The following is a 15,314-nucleotide window of genomic DNA, read 5'->3' as shown; positions in this document are numbered from 1 at the left end:
ACAGGAGGCAACAGCAAAAAATGGAAGGGAGACCCACGCCAATGGTGCCAGGTCTAACAGTTATGATCCTGACAATGTGGAAACAGGTAAGAATAATAAACCTGTTGAAGGGGTACTTTTCAGATGAATATTGGGCACTACAAAGAGGGAGACATTGGATAGGAAAGGACCAAGGAAAAGATAGAGACCCTTGGGTGAAGCTTCCGCTATCATTGGCCGACCGTATCGCTCTAATTAAGATGGTTGTGATGCCCCAATTTTTATATCTTTTTAACAACATACCGATCCCACTAACTAAACGTTTTTTTTAAAACTGTGCGCTCTTTCCTCCTTAAGCTCGTTTGGGGCGGTAAACAGGCCAGTGAGAACTGGGAAACACTCTGGATTACGGGGGCTTTAGCGTGCCCGACTTTTATCTGTATTATTTATGCGCTCACACACAATACGCGCACTATTGGTTTGGCGTGCATGACTTCATCCCACATGTGGCGTGGAGGATGGAGACGCCCACCCTATTCCACTGAGCTCCATGTTGACGCACTATTAGAGACAGACCCCCCACTCCGAAATAAACACTGTTGATACCACTATAGGGGCCTAGCAGGCATTAGGTTGCAAGGCAGGGAAATTACCATTGTATTCTCTTCTACCTCTCGCATGTCATTCAAATTTGTTAGTGACACATGAGGTGGGTTCTATGCATGTTTTGCATCTGGTAGGGATAGTTAAAATTCAAGATCTGTTTCCTGACAGCGTCTTTTTATCCGACAGTGATCTAAGTTACATACAGAATAAAACGCCATTATTCATATTCCTATTCCAGAGGTTAAAGAAAGCGATACAAGCCCATTATCACACCTTCCCTGCAGAACCTTCAACATTACAAACTCTTCACACACCTGGCCTGGCAATTCGGGCCGGAATGTTCCCATGGGAAGAAGGGTCAAGACTGATTTGCATATGGCTGGGTTTAAACTGGAATGGCATGGAGAGCAAAAAACCAATGGATTTAGGCCCAGATCTCTGTACTGGGTGAATGTTTAACATTGCTCAGCATTCTGTCTGTCAATTGTTGTTTTGTACTTTGGTAAAGAGCAAAATATATAGATGAGGCGATTAAACAATTGTTTGATGTTGAATATTAAACCAAAATTGATAAGCAGTATCATAAAGAGTTTATTCATACCTATCTTGAGAAACTGACAGCAATGAAAGACATAGGATTGTTAAAACCTGAGGAGAATATGTACCTGAAAACAAAGAATCAGTGAATTCCAACATTCTACCTTTTACCTATGGCCATAGGAATATTGACCATATAATATTGCAATTGGTTGAGACCATCACCAAATACCTCATGGAGAGCAAAGATTTTATGATCACAATATATTACATACAATTTGAAACTGAATATATTATGGCATGCCTAGATGTTAATGCACCACACAGTAGAATTCATCATGTGATGGATGAGAGCATTTGGACACTATTTAAGAGAAACACAAACACATCAGAATGCTAAATCGATATGATTAAGATGTGTCTGAATGAAAGTGTGTTTCTGTTTCAAAGTGATCTATATAAACCCAGCCATGGGTACCTGCTGCCCCCCAACTATGAAAATGTGCTAATGGGCGGGTGGGAGGAGCAGGTACCCAGTGTTTCCCTTTGGTTGAGTTATACTGACGTTCTGTTTTTGATATGGAATGGTTTTACTAATAAACTACAGGAATTCTGCCAATTAAATGAATAATAACTCGCTAAACATTAAACTCTGCATGCATTGTAGCCAACAAAGCATAGATTTTCTGGATGTAACATTGAAAGTTCAATGGATCGCTTGGATACTTCACTGTACAAAAAGCCTGCGGCAGGCTTCATGCACAGAGTTGTCATCCATAAGTACATAAGTAGCATATACTTTATGTTGAACTGATCCATTCCAAGAGAAATTCAGCACAGGGTCCCATTTTCTTAAAACAAGAAAAGATTTAAAGTGACCGGTTACTGAAGGACATATTAAACAAAGCAGTAGAAAAAGTGAATAGTATTTCTAGTATGATCTCCTCTTTAAATCACAAACAGCAGTACAGAAGGTTGTGGATTCCACATAATCAATTACCAACACTGTTAGTACGATCACTACATTTTAAGAACAAGCACACTTGATCAAAAAGAAGGTAAGTAAACCCTAGTTTGTACTGAAAACCTCTAACATTTTTTAAAAACACCTTACATTTAAAAAATACTAGACCGTCAGAGGGAAATGTGAACTTATGAAACCCATAACTTGCCAATTCGAATACACAGATTGTATTGCTTTGTGTCTGACTACACAATTTATATTATGCCTTTTCCCTTTAGCAAGAAATATGTTGGGAGTGCTGTTTTTATTGCCAAGAAATGTAACACCTCAGAGGCATTACTAAAAATGATTTCAAATGCCCAGGAGCAGGGCATTTTGAAATATGTAATGAATCAGATTGGATGAAAGCTAGCTATTTTGGCATTGATAGAATTTCTAAATATCTGAGAGAATGTGACAGAAGTGGAGATACACAGACGCTAGAATCATGCTACATGAATCAGATTGGATGAAAGCTAGATATTTTGGCATTGATAGAATTTCTAAATATCTGAGAGAATGTGACAGAAGTGGAGATATACAGACGCTAGAATCATGGTACACTGTTGATTAAGAAGCATATGAACTCCATGGATTCAGTAACGGAGAGGAATTACCTGGCTGATCTTGAGAATATGTACTTTGTTTACATATTGCTGTTCTGTTTTCGACTTTGCCTAACAGTTTTAAGGGTTTTAATTGATATCTCCACTTTTTCTTTTTTTCTTCCGTTTTACTTTTTTATTTTCTCTTGTAGTAAAAGTAAAAGAAGAAACCTTGGTCAAATGAACTTTACCAAATATACAATATGGACTATGTGATCATGAGTCCACTGGGACATTATTATGATCTTGAGCAATTGGTTGACTGTTTCATCCACTGATGTTTCATGAAATAGATCAACAGGGAATAACAGGGAAACCCTTGCCATAGCAGTGCTGAGAATCTCCCTTTAGCGCCTCGATGGTGATGCCAGGCATGATGGCACTGGGAATTTCCCCTGCCACAGCCTTATAGAATAGAGAAGCCATGCACATTTCCACTGGCAATCCCCCATTGCAGTCTCGCTTAAATGGAGGCCATGCAATCCTGGCCAGTCGCCTTTGCAGAAGAACAATAGGCGCGGATGGTGGGGCCCAAAGTGTATGGAATAACATACCCTCAACTGGGTATATCATAAGGATATAGCCAGTCATCTCAGATTCCCACGCCTTTGAATATGGTTAGGGATACATTATCCCACACATAAAAACCTACATACTTCAACACATTTAGAGTGCTCCATTGTTTCTTTCACAGAAGGGATATATCTAGGAAGCAAGACATATTTTTATAAACTTGGCTAAATAAAAAAATATTGAAGAAAATAACCTAGGACAAAAACCATCACAGTGAGCTAACTGTGTGGAGGGAACATATGTTTATGACAGAAGCTATTAATAAGGTCAGAACAAACAGTCCAGGGTAAACCAACGCAACGTGCATGTTCACAGATGAGTCAAGAGTAGTGTGGATGGTTGAACAGGGATAGTAATTATGCTGGAGGGAGTAATGGTCTTCTAATTGTAACACAAGGTGTAGTGTTTGTTACAAACATTTACAGACTACCAATCTAGGAAAATATGATGGTTGACACCAAAGGTGATAACCCGTGAGAACAGCTTACCCTTCTTAACATGCAAATGCAACTTGTACAGCTGTTCACAACGGACATGAGGAGAAGGAGAAGAGCTCTCCAGAAAGCAAGTTTGAGCAAAGGCCAGTGCTTGATGACTTCAGCAAACTCAAAGGTTTAAAGACTATCCGACTGGCCAGGGATATCAACAACTTGCAACATCTCTTCACATCCCTTATCACTTCCCTGAAAATGCTACTTCCGGTCAACCAACATGAAGCATTTATGCACACTATAATTATTCGATCTGGGAGAAACTAACAGTGCATTACAACCATGTTCTGGCTGGAGCAGCATGGCAAGTCCTGCATGCACTCATATTCTCACATGGATACCTTGCCATTTCTAGAGGCTCCAGCAGATACAACAAGCACAGTGGGTCTAACATAACATAACATACAACATAAGTTACCTGGGTTCTAACAATCATATTCACGTGTATTAATTTACTATAACTGCAGAGGAAATGCCAGCCTCAACACACAGTTGATTTGCAATGCATAATGATGCATCATTGGAGACTCTAAACCCTGGGATGATACAGCCATGTTGGACACCAGGAGGGTCTGAACAAAGATCCACATACAGGAAATGTGTCCTACAAGATGAAGACGTAGACCATCTGCCCACTACTCTAGTCACTAATGTCTCCACAGCTCCTCTTCTAGGTGAATGAGGCTTCTCCTTGAAGACATGGTGAGGACAATTTACCACACCCAAGTCACAATAGAACAGAGGATTTGCATTATTACAATCACAAGATTGCTCTAGAAAGGAATAGAGTCTTCCCTAGAAAGTTTTTGGCAGATACTATTAAGTTGCATATTAGTGTCACAGTCTAGTACCATGGATCCATGGGAGATCCAGACGAATTTCAGAATAGGAGATTATCTCATAATAAGAGTGGAAATGATTGCTATTGGCAAGCTGATTGGATTCAGCAATGAGGCCAGAGGAGAACTGGAGTCGAGTCAGGGAAAAGAGATAACAAGGTAATCAACCAAGCCAGTTTCCCAAAATGGGGAGTGGCAGTGGCAGTATCTGTTGAGAATCACAAGCATAAATCAGCACATAAAGCTTGAGATTATATTTCAAGAATGAAGGGCAGACCATTGCAAGGCACAATGTAATGCTTAGGCCCTTACATTGTATTCACTCAGAGATCAGAAGCCAGTGGAAAGACAACAGCAGAGGGGTTTGAAGTTTCTGTGTAACACATTTTTAGGACCAAATAAGAGATGTTGCTATGGCTCAGCCATTTACAGCTCTGAAAGCTGCTTTTCGGCCCTTCAACATAAAACAAGGAGGAATGATGCTCTAGACTTTGCGATGATAAAAGTGTAAGAGTCCATTTCATTGATCAGGGGACAAGAGACAGACATGTCTGTCTTAAAACCTTTTCCCTGCACTGTTGACCCAGACACAGAACAATTGCCACAGTTGGATGTCCAGAGAGAGTAATCCCAAGAGTTCTGTGTTTTTTCCAGGACCATGAAACGTACCCGCCATCAGCTTTCAGTCCCTAAAAGTTGAAGAGTGTCTGATTATCATCGATACACATGTAAAAATGATAGCAATGAAGCTAAACAAGCTTGGTAAGTGGCTTAAACACTGAATAGTCCTAATGAAAGAAGAGGAGCCTGGGGAACTACATTTTTGCTATGGAAATTTTAAATAAGAGAAGGAAATCAACGCAAAAAATCCCTAGAACTAGGCACGAAAAGAACCTCCAATCCTGATGGCATAAAGGTCCTTAAATACAATGTTATAGTTTATGGTGCCAAATACGGTTAAGAAAGGCATACAGGGCAACAGAAGGACCAACATTGAGGCACGTCTGCCATCAACCTCCACCCTCAGATCATCAAAAATTAAGATATATACTCACCCAGTAAAACTGTGAGCCCAAAACTTAGCTGAGACAAGCCAATGAACCCAAAACAAACCAAAACCTGTGACAAAACAGCAGTTTTCAAGGGTCCGCTATGTTCCCAGGAAAATTTGAAATCCACTGTATGCACCAGCATATTCTTTCACAGATGCTGTGCACAAGGTTAGATGTCATCAATGTCCAAAATATAATTAAAAGCACCAACAAGGACATAAGCAAATATTCAGTATGAAAATAGCAATAAAAACACAAAGCAATCATTAAAACATCAATGAGTAGTGCAGGGATAGTGCATTTTCCAAAAAAAGAGCCCACTGCTATACAGAGGTCAAGGAATCCTGGTTGCATCAGATATAAAAATTATACTCTGCACTTATTAAAATTATGTTTCCTGAAAACTTGTAACCAGTACAGTTTAGTTAAGGGACAATAAAATCCACACAAAAAAGACAAAGTATAGCAGAGTCTGTGGTGACATCTCATGTGCATATACAAATATCAGAAATAGCAAATTGGCCTTGTGAGAAGCAAAGTGATTACCTGATCAAACCAAGCCGAAATCGTGACAGTAGTGCACATTCACAAATCGCTCATTCCAGAGTCAGGTAGGGTGCCACCCCCAAGGTTATCCCTGATAGTTGTAATAGTTCTGTTCCCCCCGTCTGCGCCCTTCTGAAGGAAAGAAAACACTTCCTGATCCAACCTCTATCTTTTTCGCAAATGTCTGGGCAGTTTCTCATAGAAGTACAGGCATCATAGGAACAAAGCTATCTCCCGAATGTATTAAAGCCAGGGTATCCTGTTCCGATGGTCACATGATAAGCAGTTCAAAATAATTTCTCTATTCAGGGTAACTTTCTCCTTGTACCACATAGAACACCACAACAAAAGGGGTGCAAGATTTATCTGATCCTCAATGCAGTCCAGATCCACTTCTTGATGTATGGTAAAATGCAAAGTGGTAACTGAGATTACCAAAAGGCGGAGACACACCCTATTTTCTTCCAGTTGGGCATTACTAGCACCACAATATCCTCAAACCCTTGCACCATAAGTAAGTATGGGCTGACATTTCCTCCTGTATACTTTAAGGCAGGGGGAGAATAGGCAATTGCCAATTGATGAAGTGAGGGAGAAGATTGTGCCAGTTCCACGCAAAAAACGATTCTTTCCATCATTGACATATGGAGCCCATGTGCAAGCATTGTCATACATTATACCAAGGTATGGAACCTGGGTCATTCTCTCAATAGCCCTACCCCCAATGTGGATGAGAATTTTAGCATTTTTGGGCCACAAACATAGTAAAGGTTTTAGTTAAGTTGGTTCCCAGCCCCAAGTCCTTCATGAAAAGCACAAAGGAAGAAATCAAGATCTTTAAACCCTTTGGCACTTCTATCGAGCAGCACAGCATTGTCTGCATATACAAGCCCAGGGATACCTTTCTTCCTAACCATGGGGACATCTCCCCCCTGTTTTTGTTAAAGCTGCTTCCACATCATTTTTATAAAGTAAAAACAAGAATGGTGCCACCACACAACCCTGCCGTACCCCGCGTTTGAGAGAAAAAGGGGCAGTGCACTCCCCACCATCAATGTACTTCACATATGCAGTCAAATCCATGTATGAGCACCGCAAACAAATGACCAAATCTTCCTCCAGGCCCACAGCATGGGTCTATTTATGCAATCAAATGTACATGAAAGATTCATGAGTGCTAAATAAATGGGGCTGGATTTAGCAAACATACACTTGGAAATCAGGAGATGTAGATTTAGCCCCTGTTGTCTTGTTCCGGAGTCTTTTTTAAAACCATATTGGACTTGAAAGAGGATATTCTTTTCCATGGGCCACAGAAACAGCCTGTCTAAAACTACTCTCCCAATGATTTTAAAGGTAGAATCCAATCAACGAGAAGTGGCAATAGCATTTTGGGTCCTGCGCGTTACCCTTTTTAAAAACTGCCACTATAATAGAAGAGCGCCATGAATTTGGAAGTCCTACCTTACATGCTGAATTGATAACATTAGTACACAAAGGGGACCATAGCTCTGGCTTTGCCATATATGTGTCCAGGAGTATTCCATCAGGGTTGTGGTGTTTTTAAATGGACTGCCAAGGGCAGTTTACAATGAACAGGGCCCCTTTATTGGGTAATTTCGTTTGTGTGGTAGACCATGCTAAAATGACGCACCCATTCCTTTGGGGCTATATGGAAGGAAACTTTATTAAAAGCTGAACCTAGTTAGAGACCGGCACTTATACCCCTCCAAAAACCCTGTGAGGCTTTTACTTGGCAAGAATACACCACGCTGCCCATTTCCTTTCTTTCTCGTCAGCCTTGCTCTTCCTGAGTGCCCGAGTATAATCCCTCTTCGGGTTCTTATTCCTTCCTGATCCCTGGGGGAATGTTTAAGTGCCCTGCCGAGCCTCTTGTCGGCTTACCTACAAGTCGTATCAAACCAGGAATTACTCCCCTTCATATTTTTTCCACCAGGCTTCAATAGCAGTTCCTTGATAGAAGAATTTAAATCTGTGAAGCCGGATACCCTGGCTTCGGGACCAACTTCTTTACCTAAACAGGTGTTAATCAGCCCCCAACAGCCCTCTATAGATTTCCTCAAAATACCCTCAATATTGGCAGTTCCCAAGACCAATCTATGCCTGCGTCTTAGTGATAATGGGCTGTCTCCATCCACTACTCCCCTTCATATCTATCCCCGGGATGTTCAGTGGGAGCGATATGGGATTATGGTCACAGTATACAGGAGGAAAACTCCCCTACATTAACCAGTGGTTGTACGTTTCTGGAAATAAAAACTTAATTAATGGCAGCCCCTACCAGTAAATGTCAGAGCCTGACCTAGCGGGAAATTGGTGACCATACTCTCCAAGGCGTGAGATGCCAAGAAAGTGGGTAAAAGACCCCCTCTAGAATCTGAATTTATCTCCAAGACGTCATCCGATGAGTAAAGTAAATAGGTTGATGAAGACAAGAAAGAGCCAGCCCCTAACTTTGCATTAAAGTACCCAGCCAAAATCAAATTGGGAAGTGAACCTGAGTATGTGTTCCTATTTACGACTGTGTCCACAAAATCAAAAAGCTGGAAGAGAATCGAGTTATTCTGGCTGAGAAGTCATTATTATAAAAATGTAGTATTACCACACCAAAGTTGGGGCCCCACTTAATATCAAAAGCCTGTATATTTCCCCCCAACAGAGACAACTGTTTAATGCTACTGCCATTGCCGACCCTAAACCAAGAAGCCAGGACCCCCTTGGCTCATCCAGAATGCAAAGGACAAGCATGAAAGTTATAACACATATATCCATCAAAAGGGACATCACCTGTGGCCCAAGTCTCTTGCAGAAGTATGATGTCGTAATTGTTAACAATCTTGCACCAGTCGTCTATTAACACTTTAGAGGCCAAACCAGAAACGTTCCACCATAACAGTTTCAAAGACCCCAGGGAAAGCCAAAATGGCTTAGCTCTGTTGTCCACTTTATGAGTAGCTTCAGTAGAGCTAGTTAGCCATGTATGAGGCTCAGGGAGACATCAGGGAGGTTGGCTTGTTGGGCTGTACAGCACTGCCTAGTCAAAGTACCTTGTTTGTTGGGGCGGTTTAAAGAGCACAAACTAGGAGTCTCAGAAGGAGAAGAATCAGTGGACCCGTAACCTTATGTCGGTCATTGTCCTCGATGCTAGACAGAGACAAGAATCTATTCCTAGCTAAGATTTGATCCGTATAGAGGTAGGGCTAAAAACAGGTGTTCAGGATTTCACTGCCAAAATTGGTTGGATCCAAATGCTTATAAAAGAAACCCAGAGGTGATATCCTTATTGCCCCGGCCCGCATATTACCTTGTCCTGCTTGAGCAAAGATTCCTCCTGCAACTTTAGGGTGAGAAAAGTTTACAATAATACAATCCCAGGGGTACTTCTTAGGCTGAGGGCCGGCTTCACCTACCCTCCTTACAAACAAGATCACTTTAAACAAATTAGTACCACACTTTACGTTTGAATGAAGCCAGTGGGTCATCTTGTTTTTCAAATCAGACATAGACTTTAGTGCTGCGGGGGCCAAACCAGGTACAAATCAGCACAACCACATGATTCTGGGGGGGGATGGATCACGGGAACAGGGTTAATATGGGCCTGTTGCAGGCCATTACTTGCATGGTGGGAAACCACGTTACAAGAGTCCTTCGGTCTGTCCGTACTGGGCTGTAGCACAGATGGCCGTGGCTCAAGTCTATTTATATTTGACCTCCCCCTCCCCAATTTGGTGCCTGAAAAATAGTTTAATAAGGTTGGGAAGAAAGTTGCGGAGTATGAGGGGCAGGGTTGCATCATTACATGTTAACTGTCCTGAGGGGCCTGTGGTGCCCCCTTTAGTCCTAATACAGGGATTCCTCTATAGTGGTGAGACAATCATAAATTGGTTGCAACATGGCATCACGAAAATTAGAAAACCTCGCCCTTAAGATATCCGAAAGAGCTCTACCCAAGAGCATCATAGGGTTGGGAACAATAGACGCAGTGGTCATAGTAAACTAAACTGATCAGTAGTCACAAAACTGTTTGCAACCCCTTTCTTAGGCTTTTGAGTTTTCTTTCTCCGTTTAGGCATAGGGACACCCCCAATTAGACTCTTCCTCTCCCACTTTCTTACTGTAAGCGACAACCACACCAGGAAATTCCTCCGACAGGGCATTGTCTCTTTTTAGGTCTCGCTGAGCCAGCGCATTCGCTGCTCTGCGAGACATTTAATGTACGGGGTTCCAAAGTGCTGCCACAGGCTTTTGGTGGCATAGCGCTTGCGTTCACACGCGCGGCCGCCATCTGCCTCCCTTCCAGCGCGATCACTTTCACGTGCTGCTGCGCGTGCATCACCAGCGTGTTTTTTTTAAACATTACTACAAGCTTCCCGCGTCGCGCGGCCAATGCTTGTTACTTCAAGTGCGGATGATAAGAGCATCTTGCCTCCGCCATTGTTACCCAGGGCTGCCAGTCAGTGCTAAAAAGACTCCAGTGCACCAGACTGTCACTTAATTATGTGTGTTTAAGTGATTAGCAGGCACTTGTTGCCTTGTTCACACCACCCTCGGAATCAGCCGCCTCTAAGAGGAGAATAGGCTGCAAATTTATTGAGAGAACACTGTTAATCCTTTGGGGGGAGAGCGGTAATGTAAACAGGGCTGGTCTGCATCAAGGTGCTTTGACAAAAACAATCGTTGGCAGAAACACATGTTAAACAACAAGCAGGTGTTCTGTTTCACAACTAGTGCACATTTGATGCTTTCAAGTAGGCAGCACGCGCAAACTGTTAGAAGTGCTTTGAAACCAGCTGCAGTGACTGTAATTAGCGCGGTTCGACACTTCTCTGCTTTCCGTGCCTGGGCACGACAGGCTGTGGGCAAGCCGGCTGGCTGCACACAAAGAAGCAGAAGAAAAAAAACACAACGTGTCTTTGAAAGCACCGATTTAGGAATGTGCGGCGCCAGTGGGAAGCAGCATACATAGGGCAGTCTGTGGTACTAATAAACTAAAAAATAAAAGAAAACGCTTCTTTTGCAAAACAAAATAAGGGTCTTCACTGAATCAACCACAGAAACATTTAAAACAAGCATTGGCATAGCCAACATGTCTCGCTTTTGGGACCTTATAAGTATTTAGTTATGCAGCACAATATCCTTGGTGCAACAACATCAACTGTTGCATGGCTGAACACTTATAAGGTCCCAAAGGTGAGACCTAGTGGCTATGCCAATGCTTGTTTTCAGGGGCCACCTGTGAGAAAGATGCTGGAACTCAGGGATGAGATGTATCTAATTTGTCGGCAAAAAGGGAAGCTGCCACTCCGCCAGTTTGATCTCCTTGGAAAATGACCCCCTAGGCCCAGGCCAAAAGGCTATCAATTGTTGTCACATGAGTAGAATCTGCTTTACGTTTCTACATAGTAAGTATGGCGAAAAAGGAGGTTGAAGGTGAAGGAAAGTGGAGGGAATATATATCAAAAACCACAGTACCTTAAAACCTCGAAGCTCAGCGAAGCCTCAATTTTCAAAGCAAGGGGTCAAGGGGGTGGCCCTATCCTGCCTCTTCCTGGTGCTTAATAGCACTTGTGGGGGTAATGCCCCCCCTTTCTGCTACGAGTTACACCTCCTGGAGCGGCTGGTTATGGGACCTGGAGTCCACTGGAAATCGTCCAGTGCAGCGGGCGAGATGGTGTCGCTTAATAGCGCTTGTGGGGGTAATGGGCTCCTCCCCCTGTCTACTCCGAGTCAGCACCTCCTGGCGCAGCTGGTTATGGGACCTGGAGTCCCCTGGAAGGCGTCCCCATGATTCATTTCAAAAAGTGACAAAATTAAATTACTGAACGTTATAATATACCATATTTTGTACCATATATTCCTACAATGTAAGCCAGATCTATCTTGCAGATCATATATGATTACCAAGCACTTATGAATTTACATGCCCTGTTAGGGATAATAATAATCCTGATATAATGTAGTGCCCTTTTTTCATTTTAATAAAAAGGCATTGACTTCTTGATAAAAATTAAAGTACATCAATTAGATGACTTCATGGCATGTTCTACACCATGCGGAGAAATAAAAGTAAATATAAATGAACCTTTAAGCCCAAGCACAATGCCGAGAGCCAAGACCCCACAGTCACTCCCATGTACACTCAGTTTGTGATCACAATATGTCTTTTTGCACATGATTTCACACTTACAAACAGTTCAAGGCCTTCTGATATTGAGGCAGTTCTATCCCATAATAGAAGGAATAGTTCTATACCTTTGTCTTGGACAATCGCTAATGTCAGATAACATGAATGAACAACTGTTCGCATGAGCTTGAAAAGCATTTCCTGAATCCTCCAACCCAGGTTGTACGGCCATACAGCGAACACGAAACACACCCATATCGAAAGTTCCTTCCACAGAAAGTGGGCCCTTCAACCATAGCATGAATTGACAATTACAGTCATGCACCTACCATTAAAAAGCATTCTGTGAGCCTTCCAACCTGTGATGCACGTAGGTAGAATATCAAAGCTCGCAACATGCTTACCACCATCAACAAGAATAGTATACTAATACTGTTGAAAAACATTCTGTGACCCTTTGATCCAATGACCTGTAACCACACACCAGAACAGATTTAGCAACACTGTTTCATACACAGACTCTTGAAATGGGTGGGTTGCGGTCGCACTCCCGGTTTAAAAAAAATGAAATTCTTCAGGCATCACTTTACACCTTTCTTGGGTGCTGATGAGTATCATCTCCTGACCCGTGAGGTGTAATAGTACACATTTAATGAAAGCATCCTCCAGTAAGAAAAGAACGAACTCAAATAGCACTCCTGACAACATTTGTCGCTTCCCAAATCATTTTCATCCACTTAAATGATTATTCAATCTGATTCATTCTTCATGTATATTGCATTTATTGTTTCATCAACTGCATAATTCATATGATTCTTCTCATATAAGCATGACAGTTATGATGGTACTCTGGTTATATAGGTACCCCAATGCATTTCGGGCTCTGCCCTTCATCAGGGAATGACCCCCTGATGAAGGGCAGAGCATGAAAGATTTATAACGAATTATATCAGAGGGAATGAGTACAGAAGAGCCAAACGGAACAAAGTCATTAGGATCCAGAGTATACCTGACATAATGCTACACTGTAGGTCTAAGACCAATATGCAAAAATACGTAGAAGGATGTCGCCTTTTGTATGGGTAAATGACAAGCCAATGGAGTCCCCTTCTCCAATACTAAACTAAGTCTACAGACATCTCATTAACAAGTCTGAGAGAGTGAATGGCGTTTCGATAGCAGAAAGGGAACCAAGAGAAAGCAATAACAGCCTGAAACCAAGAAAAATTCGGAAGTCTGGAAATAGGGCTGTCATGCTCTTTCATGAATAAGAAAGCCCTATATGTCATTAAATATGTGTTCCTGATCGTTCAGTCAATAGATCAGACATCCATGTGCAGTAGCGAGCACAACACTCTCCAGCCAGTGTTCCTGAGTCGGGACATTGGGTGTAGATCACAGATTAAGTATGCATAGTTTAGCTGTCGACAAAATGGAGGCAAACCAGCAGAATTTGTGCGAAGTAAGAGTCGGGAATCCTCGGGTGTCATGAAGGATCGCCAGCGGAGCTTGGAGAGAAGCAATGTACCCAATAGTGTCTCGTATAAGTCGATTGACCCCATCCCCAAAATTCTTGAGCGTAAGCCAGGACCAGACAATGTGTAGTATGTCACAGTCTAGGCCATACAAAGCAAACACACTGAGATGATGGACGGAGCGCTGAAAGTTTTCAAACACTCACCCCCAGTCACAGATCTGGGTTGAACCTATCATCGTACTTTAGCTTACTTCCCCACCCCAGTACACACCCAGCTATATGCAAATCAGTCTTGACCCTGTGCCTCATGGGAACAGTCCAGCCCGAACTACCGAGCCAGGTCTTCCCTGGACCGGAAACAAGCATCCTGGGACGGGTTTCGGGGTAACACCTCTCATCAGCCAGGCTAGCTTACCACTTCTGGACATACCCTGCCAACTTAGGGCGAACAAAGCAAACACAAGGAGATGATGGAAGGAGCGCTGAAACTTTTCAGACACTCACCCCCAGTCACAAATCTGGGTTGAATCAACATTGTTCTTTAGCTCATTTTGCCACCCCAGTTCAGACCCAGCTATATGCAAATCAGTCTTGACTCTGTGCCTCATGGGCACAGTCCAGCATGTACTGCCAAGCCAGGTCTTCCCTGGACCAGAAACAAGCATCCTGGGACCGGTTTCGGGGTAACACCCCTCATCAGCCAGGCTATCTTGAATCCAGTGCCAAAGTGAGCAAGGGACCCACATCTGGGCATACCCTGCCAAATTAGGGTGACCAAAGCAAACACAAGGAGATGATGGACAGAGCACTGAAACTTTTCAGACACTCACCCCCAGTCACAGATCTGGGTTGAATCATCATTGTTCTTTAGCTCATTTTGCCACCCCAGGTCAGACCCAGCTATATGCACATCAGTCTTGACCCTGTGCCTCATGGGAACAGTCTAGCCTGAACTGCCAAGCCAAGTCTTCCCTGGACCAGAAACAAGCATCCTGGGACCGGTTTCGGGGTAACGCCCCTCATCAGCCAGGCTAGCTTGAATCCAGTGGCAAAGTGAGCAAGGGACCCACGTCTGGGCATACCTGGCGCACTTTGGGCGAGAAAGCAAAAGACACACAATTGATGGACGGAATGTAGAACATTCACCCCAGTCAAGAGATCCGGGTTAAATCCATCATTCTTTTGCTCACCATGCCACCACAGTTTAGACTTGGCCATATGCAAATCAGTCTTGACCCTGTGCTTCATGGGAACAGTCCAGCCAGAACTGCCAAGCCAGGTGCTCCCTGGACCAGACACAAGCATCCTAGGACCGGTTTCGGGGTTCCACCCCTTTTCAGCCAGGATAGCTTGATTCCAGTGGCACAGTGAGCCCAGGACCCACGTCTGGGCATACCTGGCGCACTTTGGGCGAGAAAGCAAAAGACACACAATTGATGGACGGAATTCAGAACAGGGGTC

Source organism: Triturus cristatus, chromosome 2_2 (assembly GCF_964204655.1).
Source record: "Triturus cristatus chromosome 2_2, aTriCri1.1, whole genome shotgun sequence".
NCBI lineage: Eukaryota > Metazoa > Chordata > Amphibia > Caudata > Salamandridae > Triturus > Triturus cristatus.
The sequence above is the reverse complement of the archived record's forward strand: the minus strand, read 5'-3'. Positions refer to the sequence as shown.